The sequence below is a fragment of the Phyllobates terribilis genome, unplaced genomic scaffold (genome assembly GCF_046119375.1).
Source record: "Phyllobates terribilis strain yellow unplaced genomic scaffold, ASM4611937v1 Scaffold_14__1_contigs__length_39327217, whole genome shotgun sequence".
Lineage (NCBI taxonomy): Eukaryota > Metazoa > Chordata > Amphibia > Anura > Dendrobatidae > Phyllobates > Phyllobates terribilis.
Genome location: NW_027362774.1, coordinates 14,904,803 through 14,920,638, shown reverse-complemented (window position 1 = coordinate 14,920,638; position 15,836 = coordinate 14,904,803). Strand labels below are relative to the sequence as shown.

At 47.4% G+C, this 15,836-nt stretch overlaps 1 pseudogene; it reads left to right on the top strand.

Moving 5' to 3' along the window:
* Positions 1 to 15,836, top strand: part of LOC141175702 (fatty acyl-CoA hydrolase precursor, medium chain-like) — a 139,646-nt pseudogene that overhangs the window by 50,910 nt on the left and 72,900 nt on the right.

Below are 15,836 nucleotides of genomic sequence, written 5' to 3'. Positions count from 1 at the left end.
TTTGAAGTGTATAAATTGTTTTATTTGTGGTTACCTGTTTTTCTTGTTGCTTGTGTATAATTATGTGTTTCTAGTTGTTTATAGGAGTCTTTGGTGGATTTACCGGGAATCCTGTGTACATAGTTGGAGCGTAACCCAGGACGGACTAAAGACTGTTAAGGACTCGGGGCAGGACAGACCCCTACCTGGTTACATCTCCCTGTTTTGGTGAAATGGACACCTTGCTTTCTTCAAAGACTGCACCCGGTTACGGACATGCCGTGACCACCTTTATGTGTTTCTTTATTGTATTGTTATTGTTATATCTTGTTATGTTTTTCTAAAATATGTTTAGTCCCGGAGTACTAAATTTCACTAGGGGGGAATGTGGCACCCCAGGGATCTGGTTTCCACAGTAACAAGCAATGTTATGTCTGAGAGCAGGTGGGAGGTCTCTTGGCCAGGGATCCTGTGCATGCCACACCTCCTGCCCAGTCTTGGGAGGGGAAGACCTTCCCCTATATAAACCCGGGGCTGAAGCAGGGTTAGTCAGTCAAGGAGAGTAGAGACAAGAAACAGTCACAGGAAGAAACAGCAGAAGCTCAGTGGGAGCAATACTACTACAAGTCAGGGGCTGGCAGCTGCAGAGCTCGCCCTGACTGAGAAGCTTTCTTACCGGACCCGGCGTCCGAGGCTGTGGGGACTAACTCTTACCCAGCAGCAGAAGCCGACCGGCAGGGGATTTCAGGTCCTCAGGCCCAGAAACCCGAAGGCACGGTCACACGCGTGGGACCAGCGCCGCCATCGTGGAGCGGAAGCCATTAGAAGGCCCCGAGTCACCGGCCATACGGGTGAGCACCACACGGTACACTCAGGGACGTGGGCTACTTATATCCGCTTCTAGCAAGGTAGCCAGAAGAGTACAGTCAGTTTGGGAGGCCTACAACTCCGCCTGGCCAGGGGAGATCCCATCGGCTCAAGGACTGACCAGGCCCCGTTCGCTAGCAAGTACTCCGGGAAGGTCTATCGTTGTTACCAGTAAAGACCCTGAATTACACCGCACCGTCTCTGAGTGGTTCCTGCTACCCTCATCTTCCACGTCGGCTGCCCTGAGGCCATACCCCTCCCGTTGGGGGTTATACTATCACGCTGCACAATTCTACACCGGCCTCAGCGGTCTGCCCTGCAGCGGCAGCTCCATAGCTGCAAATCAACGGGTGGCGTAGTCGACACTCAAATAACATCTATCAAGACTGCCACACACTGAGTTGACTCCCTGGGCACGGACCGGGTCCCCGCCACTCGGAGACTACAACCCTCATCTGATCCGGTTCCGGGTAAGAACCCGTGCGCGAGACGCTGCGCGACACAGCAGGCCCAGGGGCGCGTCATATATGCCCCCCTCCCTGTACCCCCTGAGTCGGCAGCAGGCTCAGCTCGCTGTATAAGCCCCGTTGCCAAGCCCAGCCCGGGTTCTGCTGTGCATCCGGTGCAAAGGAGCGGGGAGATTACACAGCGTGGTAGTGAGGCGCAGGAGGTGCATCAGCCAAGAGGCTGAACAGTGAGGGCTGCCCGGCAGCGGGCGTTCGGTCAGGCCATGATGCTGTGGTGCACTCCTCAGTGGGAGGGGGGAGCAGCCCGGTGTCGTGGGCAGCTCCGGTAGCCTCAGCACCTCTGAATGCTGTTGCCCCTGATCACTTGGTTGAGAAGCGGTGGCAGTGTGAGGGGGCTGTCGGGGCTGAGCGTTCAAGTCCTCCCACAAAAGTGCTATTTTGTGTTGGAGTCGCTGGTCCGGAGAAACCTGATGCTAAAGATCAGCGGCGCCCCACAGCAGCTAAAGATCAGCGGTGCATTATACCGAATGCCAAACAGAAATTACCGACTGATGATGTGGAGGGCTCACATAAGACCAGGGATGAGGTCGCCTCCAGTTCTATGGAGGTGACTGAGCCCCTTGTGCCTGATGATGCTGAGGTCAAAATGTCATCCACCATTGTTACTGGTCCAGCAGGAATGAATGTGGTGGTGGGTGTGAATGAGGCCAATTCATTGTCTAGTGGTGTGGTTGCTGGTTTGGTGGAGGGTGAGATGGAGGTGGGTAATGGTGATGCTGTTGGGGCTGATGTAATCACTGGTCTGGTTGCCCCCCCGGTGGTGGCAACGCCTGTCCAGAGCTATACCAGTGTCACCTCCGGGGCAAATAGGGCATCCTCCTCCTCCTCAGGCTTTGGGGACAGCATGTTGCAACGACGCCTTCTGGAGGCTCAAAAGAAGGGGGAGAGATCACTAATGGTAGAGGTTCGAGAGGTTGATCTATCCTTCTGGATAGAGAGGCATGGCCTCGGGGCCTTCCGAGAGCAAAAAGGGGGGGAAACAGTGTGGTCCCTCCCAACAGCCAGGCCAGGCAGTGTGCGTAGGAATGTGGTCCGTCTTCGGTGGAGGGGCAGTGATGCATGTCCTCCAAGGTCTAAAGTTGTGGAGCTCCTGCTGAGGATGGGCTTCAAGGCGATTGACATCTACGCCTTGATACATCCCTATTCCACGCCTGAGTTTGATGTCAGCTTTGTTCGGCCGGAGGGGCTTGAGCTCTTCTAGACGAATTATGAATTGGCAAAAAATGAGCCCGGCTGGCGAGACTTTGCCGTTTAGGCAGTGTCTCGCCAAAACCAGATCAAGAAAGTGACCGTGATGACTCGTAGCGAGTCGCTTTCTTGTTACGACATCATGACGTGGCTTGGTCGGTATGGAGAGGTGGTGGAGATGCCAAAAAAAAAAAACGCGACGAGTTTGGTATCTGGTCAGGGGCCTGGACGTTTATGGTAAAACTTAAGCGTTCAGGTGGTACGGTTGCCCACATTCCATCATCTGCCTTCCTGGGTAGGGATCGTATCCTGGTCTTCTACCAGGGCAACCGAAGCTCTGTCACAGGTGCGGCGACCCCACACACTTCAGTGCAAACTGCATTGTGCAGAAATGTGCGTTGTGTGGGGGTGTCGGCCATCTTGCTGCCTCTTGTGTGGAGATTAGGTGCCACCTGTGTGGTGAGTTAGGTCACCCATTCAGCCATTGTCCTCGCTCCTTTGCTAATGCAGTTGAGACCCCGGTGGGAGAAAGCCGTGAGGCCAATTCTGCTGGGGAGGGGACTAGCAGGGGTGGGGGAGCTGAGGGGCCAGGGAAGAAAAGCAATAAAAAGACGCTTGCCCAGGTGAGGCGTCTAGACAAGCGCAGACAGGAGACGGAGCGGGGTGGGCCCCGGGCTACTGTGGCAGCCCCTGTCCTGGATGCCAGTCTTGGTGCTGAGGCCCCGAGGGATGATGATTTGGATGAGGAGGTCAGGAGGATCCACAGGGAGGAAACCGCCTCTGCCTCAGAATCCTCCTATTATGAAAGTATGGATGAGGATAATAAGCGGTGGCTAGAAGACAAGTGTAAGCTCGGCATCAAAAAGAAGAGAAAGAACGGAAATAAAACATCTTCTCCCGCTCGGACCAAGGTACCTAAGGAAGGTAAAACTGACTCCCCTCTAGTTGGTCTTTCTAACCGGTTCCAAGCCCTTGATAACATCTCTTCCTCTGAAGAGGAGGCTAAGGGTGAGGTTCCGGCTTCGGCGGAGCTTACATGGGGCGCTGAGTCTCCTTCTCCTGGGGATGCAAGGTCCTTGGGGGGAGGGACTGGCCCAGAGTCTGGAGACGAGGACGAAAAAAGAAGGAAAAATGTGGGAATGGACACCTCTGTGTCATTAAAGAGGGGGAAGAATTCCTCCTCTGAGGCAGAGGATAAGGGGAGTGGGAAGAAGAAAGCCATCTAACTCAATGATCAATGAGGTCGGTACCCACTTCGTTGACACCGGCGTCCATTAATGTCGCCAGCATTAAGTCAAATATGGCTAGATTTGCGGCCTTTGATTTTCTCAACCGGGTTGAAGCTGACATTTTCTTTTTGCAAGAGACCTGGTTGCCAAATATGGCAGAGGTGTTTATCACTAAGACGGAGTGGAGACTCGGGCCCTCCTATTGGTTTCTTGCGGCCGAGCCATATATCAGAGTGGCGGTCCTTTTTACCGCACCGGTAGAATGCCGATGGGTTATTAAGTTAGAAATGGGGAGGTGCCTGATATTAGATGTCCTCATGAAGGGACAAGAGCTCTGGCTCATTAACATCTATGGTCCCCAATCTAAGTGGGACCGGAAGTGTCTCTTTATGAGGATCAAGCCCTACCTTTTTACGAGTCAGCAGGTCGTTTTTGGAGGGGACTTTAACACTGTCACGAGGCCCCTGGATAGAGGAGGTTCCAGAGACAAGCTGACTTATGATAGCGTTGCCCTTAATAGTATAGCTAGTGAGGCTCGCCTGTCCACATCCGGCACACCCCAGGCCACGAGGGGTTCACCTATCATAGAGGTAACTGTAGGTCCAGAATAGACAGGTTTTATTTAAAGGAGGAAGCCGTCTCTTCAGCAGTATCTGTTGTTGAGCTGGAGTTCTCCGATCACCGATTGATTTTGTTTTCCCTGAATGTTACAGAGACCCCACTGGATGGGAAGAGGCTCTTGGAGGCTCAATTCGTCTCTCTTGGAAGAAGCGGAGATAAGACAGTCCTTTGAGGATTTTCTTCAGAGCCAGGTACCCTTACTGGATCTTTGTAGTAGTAAGTCAGAGTGGTGGGAGATGTTCAAGAAAAGGGTGGTGAGATTCTTCCGCCAGCTCTCGAGCCTCAGGAGCCTGGACAGGTATCGCCTGTATCAGGGCCTGAGGAAGAAACTCAAGCATCTTGTCTCAACTGGAGGTCGCTGCGAGAAGATCTCCAGAGTGAAATCTTTGCTAATGAGGTATCAGTATGATAGACACGCATCTTTGGTTTTTGAGAGGGATTATGGGAAGTACCGCTCGCCCGACCCTTACAGAAACTGTAAGATGTCAGTGAATAGTAAAGTTGTTACAGGACTGTTTGACACTGCGGGGTCCCTGAAAAGATCCAGATCAGGGATCCTGGAGGTCGTCAGATCCTTTTACTCGCACGTCTTGGGTAAGAGGGATCGGGATTGGGATGAGATGTCGGCTTTTCTGGCTGAAGCCTTCCCCGAACCAGGGGTAGATCCCTCTCTTGGCGTTTTGACAGAGATGATCAGGGAAGAGGAAGTTAAGTTGGCGTTTGAAGGGCTTGCCCTAAAGAAATCTCCTGGTCCAGATGGCTTAACATCTGAATTCTATAAGACCTTTAAGGACGCCTTGGTTCCCCTCTTGACTGAGGTATTCAATGAGTGTCTTTCCTCGGGCACTCTGCCAAAGTCAATGAGGAGGTCTGCCCTGATCATCTTGTCAAATGGTAAGGACCCATCTTGCATTGAGAATTGGCGTCCCATAGCGCTTCTCAATGCAGGCAGGAAGGTTTTGGCAAAGGTGTTGTTTAATCGGCAGGTGAAATTTGTGCCCCGACTCCTTTCGGGAGCCCAGCATTGCTCTGTTCCGGGCCGCAGTACAATTAGTGCTGTACTCTGTGTCCGAGAGGCGGTGGAGCAGGTTAGGGATGGCCACTGGAAGGGGTACATGCTGACATTGGACCAGGCAAAAGCATTTGATCGGGTTAATCATGAGTACCTCTGGCCTGTCCTTCTGAGGTATGGCCTGCTGTTGGTTGATTGGCTTAAGATCTTGTACGCTAGGGCAGAGTTTCCCGCTTGTGAACGGTTGGATTGGCAGCTCTTTTGAGGCTGGATGTGGTGTTCGCCAGGGTTGTCCCTTGGGCCCGCTGCTGTACGTGACCCTGCTTCTTAGGACGGTGGAGCGTGGACCGTTGGCTGGGATCGGGATGGACAAGGCAGCACCGGAAGCCACTCTGAGAGTGGTGGCGTATGCCGATGACGTCATCATTTTTGTTTCCTCTGATGGGGAGGCAGAATGGCTGATGTCAGAGGTAAATCGCTACTCGGATGCATCCGGGTCCAAGATCAACCGGGATAAGTGTGAAAGTCTCTGGTTGGGAGGAGGAGATCCTGGTTTTGATCTCCCGGACACCCTTTCAGGACCCAAAGTCTCTGCAAAAGTTCTTGGCATCGAATTTGGCCAGGGGGATTACCCCAAACAAAATTGGGACACCAGGCTAGAGATTGCTACTCAGAAGGTGAACCAATGGAAGAGTTGGTCTTTGACCCTAAGGGAAAGGATAAACCTGATCAAAACTTACCCTGCTCCCTTTGCTGATCTATCTGGGCAGTGTGTGCATCTTGCCGGAGCCTTTCTGGACTCGGGTCTACAGTTTGTTCTTCCAACTGTTATGGGGAAATAGACTGAACCTGGTCAAGAGGGAGGTTACTTACTGTACGAGGAGACTAGGAGGGTTGGGTATGGTCAACCCTGTGGTATTCCTTGTGAATACCTTCATTAAGATCAATATTGCAAACCTCTGGAAAGAGAGGGCTCCTCCGTGGGTATTCTCCTGTAGGGGATGGTTTCAGCCTTTCTTCCAGGAATGGGAGACAGGAAGTTAAGGATCTACGCACACCGCATGGACATCTCCCAGCTTACGCTACCGTGGTTCTGAAGGTAATTCGCCGGTGGGGTCTGGGAATGTGGGAGGTCAGGACTCTGCCAAGGAAGCTCCTTGACAAAAGGGTTCTGTTGACCCATTTTCAGAGGCCTCTGGCGCTCAGGGATTGCCCAAGTCGGGATCTTGGGGTGGGTCTGCATCTTTTGAATTCTATCAGGATCCCCTCGAAGTTTTGGGACTTGGCTTGGCGCTGCTTCCATGGGAAACTGTGTGTGAGGGACAATCTGCAGTGTAGGAGCTCTGAGAACAGGAACTGTCCTCGGGAGCATTGTGGTACCATGCTTGAAAGCATGAACCACTTCCTGCTTCGTTGTCCCTTTAACACAGAGGTGTACAACAGGGTGGGCGCCTCCATTGGCTGGCCCCGGCTGGCCGGTCTCTCTTATGCGGAATGGGCCTATGGAGCATTCGGGGACCTGGGTGGTCGGGACCGCTGCACCTTATTTCTAGTTAGCGCAGTGGTTAGGTATCACACGTGGAACGCACGGTGCTTAGTATCGACGCAACGGAAAATCCTCCCAGTGGACGATGTGTTTAGGACCATACTCGGTGACCTGGTGAAGGTGCGTTCTCTGGAGTATGAGAGACTGGGTACACGAAGGGCCGCTCTCCTCTGGAGGGGCTTTTCTTTTAGTGTGCCCTAGTCTGGTCATCTCCTCTCCTGGTGGTGGGCTGCTGCTGACACCATAGATTTTTGTTTTTGATCAGTAGACAGTGATGTAGGGCTGCAGGCGCCGAACTTGGGCTTTGTCAGTTTTGGTTATTGTATTGTTTGTTATTCTATTGTTTGTTTCTGTATATATTGTATATATGGATTTGGGTGTAGATGTTAGGTTGGGTGGTGGGAAAAGGGGGAGGTGGGTTCATTTTGTGGGGCTTTAGGACACTGGGTATTTGGGTGAAAAACTGGCACTGCCTGATCTGTCCTATGGACGTTGGACATGGACTGAGGCATGAGGCGCATGACCAGCTCTCAGGTCAGTGCCAGGGTTGGGAATGGTAGGCTCGAGTGTGGATGGTTTTGTTTAGTCTTGTACATATTTATATAGTTAGTATTTATTTTATATTAATTAAAAAAAAAAAATTGTTTGTATATATTTGTCAGCTATTGTTTATTTTGTTTATTGTTTGTGGTTATTATTTTTTTTGGTAACCGGACCAGAAGTCTGTAGTATAAGTTCTTATTATTGTGTGTATATGTATAATATGTGTGTGAGGGGAGAGGGAGCGGCTGGACCAGCAGAATAGTGAGTGCAGCTCTGGAGTATAATACAGGATGTAACTCAGGATCAGTAATGTAATGTATGTACACAGTGACTGCACCAGCAGAATAGTGAGTGCAGCTCTGGAGTATAATACAGGAGGTAACTCAGGATTAGTAATGTAATGTATGTACAGTGACTGCACCAGCAGAATAGTGAGTGCAGCTCTGGGGTATAATACAGGATGTAACTCAGGATCAGTAATGTAATGTATGTACAGTGACTGCACCAGCAGAATAGTGAGTGCAGCTCTGGGGTATAATACAGGATGTAACTCAGGATCAGTAATGTAATGTATGTACACAGTGACTTCACCAGCAGAATAGTGAGTGCAGCTCTGGGGTATAATACAGGATGTAACTCAGGATCAGTAATGTAAAGTATGTACACAGTGACTGCACCAGCAGAATAGTGAGTGCAGCTCTGGAGTATAATACAGAATGTAACTCAGGATCAGTAATGTAATGTATGTACACAGTGACTGCACCAGCAGAATAGTGAGTGCAGCTCTGGAGCATAACACAGGAGGTAACTCAGGATCAGTAATGTAATGTATGTAAACAGTGACTGCACAAGCAGAATAGTGAGTGCAGCTCTGGAATATATTACAGGAGGTAACTCAGGATCAGTAATGTAATGTATGTACACAGTGACTGCACCAGCAGAATAGTGAGTGCAGCTCTGGAGTATAATACAGGATGTAACTCAGGATCAGTAATGTAATGTATGTACACAGTGACTGCACCAGCAGAATAGTGAGTGCAGCTCTGGAGTATAATACAGGAGGTAACTCAGGATCAGAAATGTAATGTATGTACACAGTGACTGCACCAACAGAATAGTGAGTGCAGCTCTGGAGTATAATACAGAATGTAACTCAGGATCAGTAATGTAATGTATGTAAACAGTGACTGCACCAGCAGAATAGTGAGTGCAGCTCTGGGGTATAATACAGGATGTAACTCAGGATCAGTAATGTAATGTATGTACACAGTGACTGCACCAGCAGAACAGTGAGTGCTGCTCTGGAGTATTACACAGGATGTAACTCAGGATCAGTAATGTAATGTATGTACACAGTGACTGCACCAGCAGAATAGTGAGTGCAGCTCTGGAGTATAATACAGGATGTAACTCAGGATCAGTAATGTAATGTATGTACTCAGTGACTATACCAGCAGAATAATGAGTGCAGCTCTGGAGTATAACACAAGATGTAACTCAGGATCAGTAATGTAATGTATGTACACAGTGACTGCACCAGCAGAATAGTGAGTGCAGCTCTGGAGTATAATACAGGAGGTAACTCAGGATCAGTAATGTAATGTATATACACAGTGACTGGACCAGCAGAATAGTGAGTGCAGCTCTGGAGTATAATACAGGAGGTAACTCAGGATCAGTAATGTAGTGTATGTACTCAGTGACTGCACCAGCAGAATAGTGAGTGCAGCTCTGGAGTATAATACAGGATGTAACTCAGGATCAGTAATGTAATGTATGTACACAGTGACTGCACCAGCAGAATAGTGAGTGCAGCTCTGGAGTATAATACAGGAGGTAACTCAGGATCAGTAATGTAGTGTATGTACTCAGTGACTGCACCAGCAGAATAATGAGTGCAGCTCTGGAGTATAATACAGGATGTAACTCAGGATCAGTAATGTAATGTATGTACACAGTGACTGCACCAGCAGAATAGTGAGCGCAGCTCTGGAGTATAATACAGGAGGTAACTCAGGGTCAGTAATGTAATGTATGTACACAGTGACTGCACCAGCAGAATAGTGAGTGCAGCTCTGGAGTATAATACAGGAGGTAACTCAGGGTCAGTAATGTAGTGTATGTACACAGTGACTGCACCAGCAGAATAGTGAGTGCAGCTCTGGAGTATAATACAGGAGGTAACTCAGGGTCAGTAATGTAATGTATGTACACAGTGACTGCACCAGCAGAATAGTGAGTGCAGCTCTGGAGTATAATACAGGAGGTAACTCAGGGTCAGTAATGTAGTGTATGTACACAGTGACTGCACCAGCAGAATAGTGAGTGCAGCTCTGGAGTATAATACAGGAGGTAACTCAGGGTCAGTAATGTAATGTATGTACACAGTGACTGCACCAGCAGAATAGTGAGTGCATATCTGGAGTATAATACAGGAGGTAACTCAGGGTCAGTAATGTAATGTATGTACACAGTGACTGCACCAGCAGAATAGTGAGTGCAGCTCTGGAGTATAATACAGGATGTAACTCAGGATCAGTAATGTAATGTATGTACACAGTGACTGCACCAGCAGAATAGTGAGTGCAGCTCTGGGGTATAATACAGGATGTAACTCAGGATCAGTAGTGTAATGTATGTACACAGTGACTGCACCAGCAGAATAGTAAGTGCAGCTCTGGGGTATAATACAGGAGGTAACTCAGGATCAGTAATGTATGTACACAGTGACTGCACCAGCAGAATAGTGAGTGCAGCTCTGGGGTATAATACAGGATGTAACTCAGGATCAGTAATGTATGTACACAGTGACTGCACCAGCAGAATAGTGAGTGCAGCTCTGCAGTATAATACAGGATGTAACTCAGGATCAGTAATGTAATGTATGTACACAGTGACTTCACCAGCAGAATAGTGAGTGCAGCTCTGGAGTATAATACAGGATGTAACTCAGGATCAGTAATGTAATGTATGTACACAGTGACTGCACCAGCAGAATAGTGAGTGCAGCTCTGGAGTATAATACAGGAGGTAACTCGGGATCAGTAATGTAATGTATGTACATAGTGACAGCACCAGCAGAATAGTGAGTGCAGCTCTGGAGTATAATACAGGATGTAACTCAGGATCAGTAATGTAATGTATGTACACAGTGACTGCACCAGAATAGTGAGTGCAGCTCTGGGGTATAATACAGGAGGTAACTCGGGATCAGTAATGTAATGTATGTACATAGTGACAGCACCAGCAGAATAGTGAGTGCAGCTCTGGAGTATAATACAGGATGTAACTCAGGATCAGTAATGTAATGTATGTACACAGTGACTGCACCAGCAGAATAGTGAGTGCAGCTCTGGGGTATAATACAGGATGTAACTCAGGATCAGTAATGTAATGTATGTACACAGTGACTGCACCAGCAGAATAGTGAGTGCAGCTCTGGAGTATAATACAGGATGTAACTCAGGATCAGTAATGTAATGTATGTACACAGTGAGTGCACCAGCAGAATAGTGAGCGCAGCTCTGGAGTATAATACAGGAGGTAACTCAGGGTCAGTAATGTAATGTATGTACACAGTGACTGCACCAGCAGAATAGTGAGTGCAGCTCTGGAGTATAATACAGGAGGTAACTCAGGGTCAGTAATGTAGTGTATGTACACAGTGACTGCACCAGCAGAATAGTGAGTGCAGCTCTGGAGTATAATACAGGAGGTAACTCAGGGTCAGTAATGTAATGTATGTACACAGTGACTGCACCAGCAGAATAGTGAGTGCAGCTCTGGAGTATAATACAGGAGGTAACTCAGGGTCAGTAATGTAGTGTATGTACACAGTGACTGCACCAGCAGAATAGTGAGTGCAGCTCTGGAGTATAATACAGGAGGTAACTCAGGGTCAGTAATGTAATGTATGTACACAGTGACTGCACCAGCAGAATAGTGAGTGCATCTCTGGAGTATAATACAGGAGGTAACTCAGGGTCAGTAATGTAGTGTATGTACACAGTGACTGCACCAGCAGAATAGTGAGTGCAGCTCTGGAGTATAATACAGGATGTAACTCAGGATCAGTAATGTAATGTATGTACACAGTGACTGCACCAGCAGAATAGTGAGTGCAGCTCTGGGGTATAATACAGGATGTAACTCAGGATCAGTAATGTATGTACACAGTGACTGCACCAGCAGAATAGTAAGTGCAGCTCTGGGGTATAATACAGGAGGTAACTCAGGATCAGTAATGTATGTACACAGTGACTGCACCAGCAGAATAGTGAGTGCAGCTCTGGGGTATAATACAGGATGTAACTCAGGATCAGTAATGTATGTACACAGTGACTGCACCAGCAGAATAGTGAGTGCAGCTCTGCAGTATAATACAGGATGTAACTCAGGATCAGTAATGTAATGTATGTACACAGTGACTGCACCAGCAGAATAGTGAGTGCAGCTCTGGAGTATAATACAGGATGTAACTCAGGATCAGTAATGTAATGTATGTACACAGTGACTGCACCAGCAGAATAGTGAGTGCAGCTCTGGAGTATAATACAGGAGGTAACTCGGGATCAGTAATGTAATGTATGTACATAGTGACAGCACCAGCAGAATAGTGAGTGCAGCTCTGGAGTATAATACAGGATGTAACTCAGGATCAGTAATGTAATGTATGTACACAGTGACTGCACCAGAATAGTGAGTGCAGCTCTGGGGTATAATACAGGAGGTAACTCGGGATCAGTAATGTAATGTATGTACATAGTGACAGCACCAGCAGAATAGTGAGTGCAGCTCTGGAGTATAATACAGGATGTAACTCAGGATCAGTAATGTAATGTATGTACACAGTGACTGCACCAGCAGAATAGTGAGTGCAGCTCTGGGGTATAATACAGGATGTAACTCAGGATCAGTAATGTAATGTATGTACACAGTGACTGCACCAGCAGAATAGTGAGTGCAGCTCTGGAGTATAATACAGGATGTAACTCAGGATCAGTAATGTAATGTATGTACACAGTGACTGCACCAGCAGAATAGTGAGTGCAGCTCTGGGGTATAATACAGGATGTAACTCAGGATCAGTAATGTAATGTATGTACATAGTGACTGCACCAGCAGAATAGTGAGTGCAGCTCTGGAGTATAATACAGGATGTAACTCAGGATCAGTAATGTAATGTATGTACATAGTGACAGCACCAGCAGAATAGTGAGTGCAGCTCTGGAGTATAATACAGGATGTAACTCAGGATCAGTAATGTAATGTATGTACACAGTGACTGCACCAGCAGAATAGTGAGTGCAGCTCTGGAGTATAATACAGGATGTAACTCAGGATCAGTAATGTAATGTATGTACACAGTGACTGCACCAGCAGAATAGTGAGTGCAGCTCTGGGGTATAATACAGGATGTAACTCAGGATCAGTAGTGTAATGTATGTACACAGTGACTGCACCAGCAGAATAGTAAGTGCAGCTCTGGGGTATAATACAGGAGGTAACTCAGGATCAGTAATGTATGTACACAGTGACTGCACCAGCAGAATAGTGAGTGCAGCTCTGGGGTATAATACAGGATGTAACTCAGGATCAGTAATGTAATGTATGTACACAGTGACTGCACCAGCAGAATAGTGAGTGCAGCTCTGGAGTATAATACAGGATGTAACTCAGGATCAGTAATGTAATGTATGTACACAGTGACTGCACCAGCAGAATAGTGAGCGCAGCTCTGGAGTATAATACAGGAGGTAACTCAGGGTCAGTAATGTAATGTATGTACACAGTGACTGCACCAGCAGAATAGTGAGTGCAGCTCTGGAGTATAATACAGGAGGTAACTCAGGGTCAGTAATGTAGTGTATGTACACAGTGACTGCACCAGCAGAATAGTGAGTGCAGCTCTGGAGTATAATACAGGAGGTAACTCAGGGTCAGTAATGTAATGTATGTACACAGTGACTGCACCAGCAGAATAGTGAGTGCAGCTCTGGAGTATAATACAGGAGGTAACTCAGGGTCAGTAATGTAGTGTATGTACACAGTGACTGCACCAGCAGAATAGTGAGTGCAGCTCTGGAGTATAATACAGGAGGTAACTCAGGGTCAGTAATGTAATGTATGTACACAGTGACTGCACCAGCAGAATAGTGAGTGCATCTCTGGAGTATAATACAGGAGGTAACTCAGGGTCAGTAATGTAGTGTATGTACACAGTGACTGCACCAGCAGAATAGTGAGTGCAGCTCTGGAGTATAATACAGGATGTAACTCAGGATCAGTAATGTAATGTATGTACACAGTGACTGCACCAGCAGAATAGTGAGTGCAGCTCTGGGGTATAATACAGGATGTAACTCAGGATCAGTAATGTATGTACACAGTGACTGCACCAGCAGAATAGTAAGTGCAGCTCTGGGGTATAATACAGGAGGTAACTCAGGATCAGTAATGTATGTACACAGTGACTGCACCAGCAGAATAGTGAGTGCAGCTCTGGGGTATAATACAGGATGTAACTCAGGATCAGTAATGTATGTACACAGTGACTGCACCAGCAGAATAGTGAGTGCAGCTCTGCAGTATAATACAGGATGTAAGTCAGGATCAGTAATGTAATGTATGTACACAGTGACTGCACCAGCAGAATAGTGAGTGCAGCTCTGGAGTATAATACAGGATGTAACTCAGGATCAGTAGTGTAATGTATGTACACAGTGACTGCACCAGCAGAATAGTAAGTGCAGCTCTGGGGTATAATACAGGAGGTAACTCAGGATCAGTAATGTATGTACACAGTGACTGCACCAGCAGAATAGTGAGTGCAGCTCTGGGGTATAATACAGGATGTAACTCAGGATCAGTAATGTAATGTATGTACACAGTGACTGCACCAGCAGAATAGTGAGTGCAGCTCTGGAGTATAATACAGGATGTAACTCAGGATCAGTAATGTAATGTATGTACACAGTGACTGCACCAGCAGAATAGTGAGCGCAGCTCTGGAGTATAATACAGGAGGTAACTCAGGGTCAGTAATGTAATGTATGTACACAGTGACTGCACCAGCAGAATAGTGAGTGCAGCTCTGGAGTATAATACAGGAGGTAACTCAGGGTCAGTAATGTAGTGTATGTACACAGTGACTGCACCAGCAGAATAGTGAGTGCAGCTCTGGAGTATAATACAGGAGGTAACTCAGGGTCAGTAATGTAATGTATGTACACAGTGACTGCACCAGCAGAATAGTGAGTGCAGCTCTGGAGTATAATACAGGAGGTAACTCAGGGTCAGTAATGTAGTGTATGTACACAGTGACTGCACCAGCAGAATAGTGAGTGCAGCTCTGGAGTATAATACAGGAGGTAACTCAGGGTCAGTAATGTAATGTATGTACACAGTGACTGCACCAGCAGAATAGTGAGTGCATCTCTGGAGTATAATACAGGAGGTAACTCAGGGTCAGTAATGTAGTGTATGTACACAGTGACTGCACCAGCAGAATAGTGAGTGCAGCTCTGGAGTATAATACAGGATGTAACTCAGGATCAGTAATGTAATGTATGTACACAGTGACTGCACCAGCAGAATAGTGAGTGCAGCTCTGGGGTATAATACAGGATGTAACTCAGGATCAGTAATGTATGTACACAGTGACTGCACCAGCAGAATAGTAAGTGCAGCTCTGGGGTATAATACAGGAGGTAACTCAGGATCAGTAATGTATGTACACAGTGACTGCACCAGCAGAATAGTGAGTGCAGCTCTGGGGTATAATACAGGATGTAACTCAGGATCAGTAATGTATGTACACAGTGACTGCACCAGCAGAATAGTGAGTGCAGCTCTGCAGTATAATACAGGATGTAAGTCAGGATCAGTAATGTAATGTATGTACACAGTGACTGCACCAGCAGAATAGTGAGTGCAGCTCTGGAGTATAATACAGGATGTAACTCAGGATCAGTAATGTAATGTATGTACACAGTGACTGCACCAGCAGAATAGTGAGTGCAGCTCTGGAGTATAATACAGGAGGTAACTCGGGATCAGTAATGTAATGTATGTACATAGTGACAGCACCAGCAGAATAGTGAGTGCAGCTCTGGAGTATAATACAGGATGTAACTCAGGATCAGTAATGTAATGTATGTACACAGTGACTGCACCAGAATAGTGAGTGCAGCTCTGGGGTATAATACAGGAGGTAACTCGGGATCAGTAATGTAATGTATGTACATAGTGACAGCACCAGCAGAATAGTGAGTGCAGCTCTGGAGTATAATACAGGATGTAACTCAGGATCAGTAATGTAATGT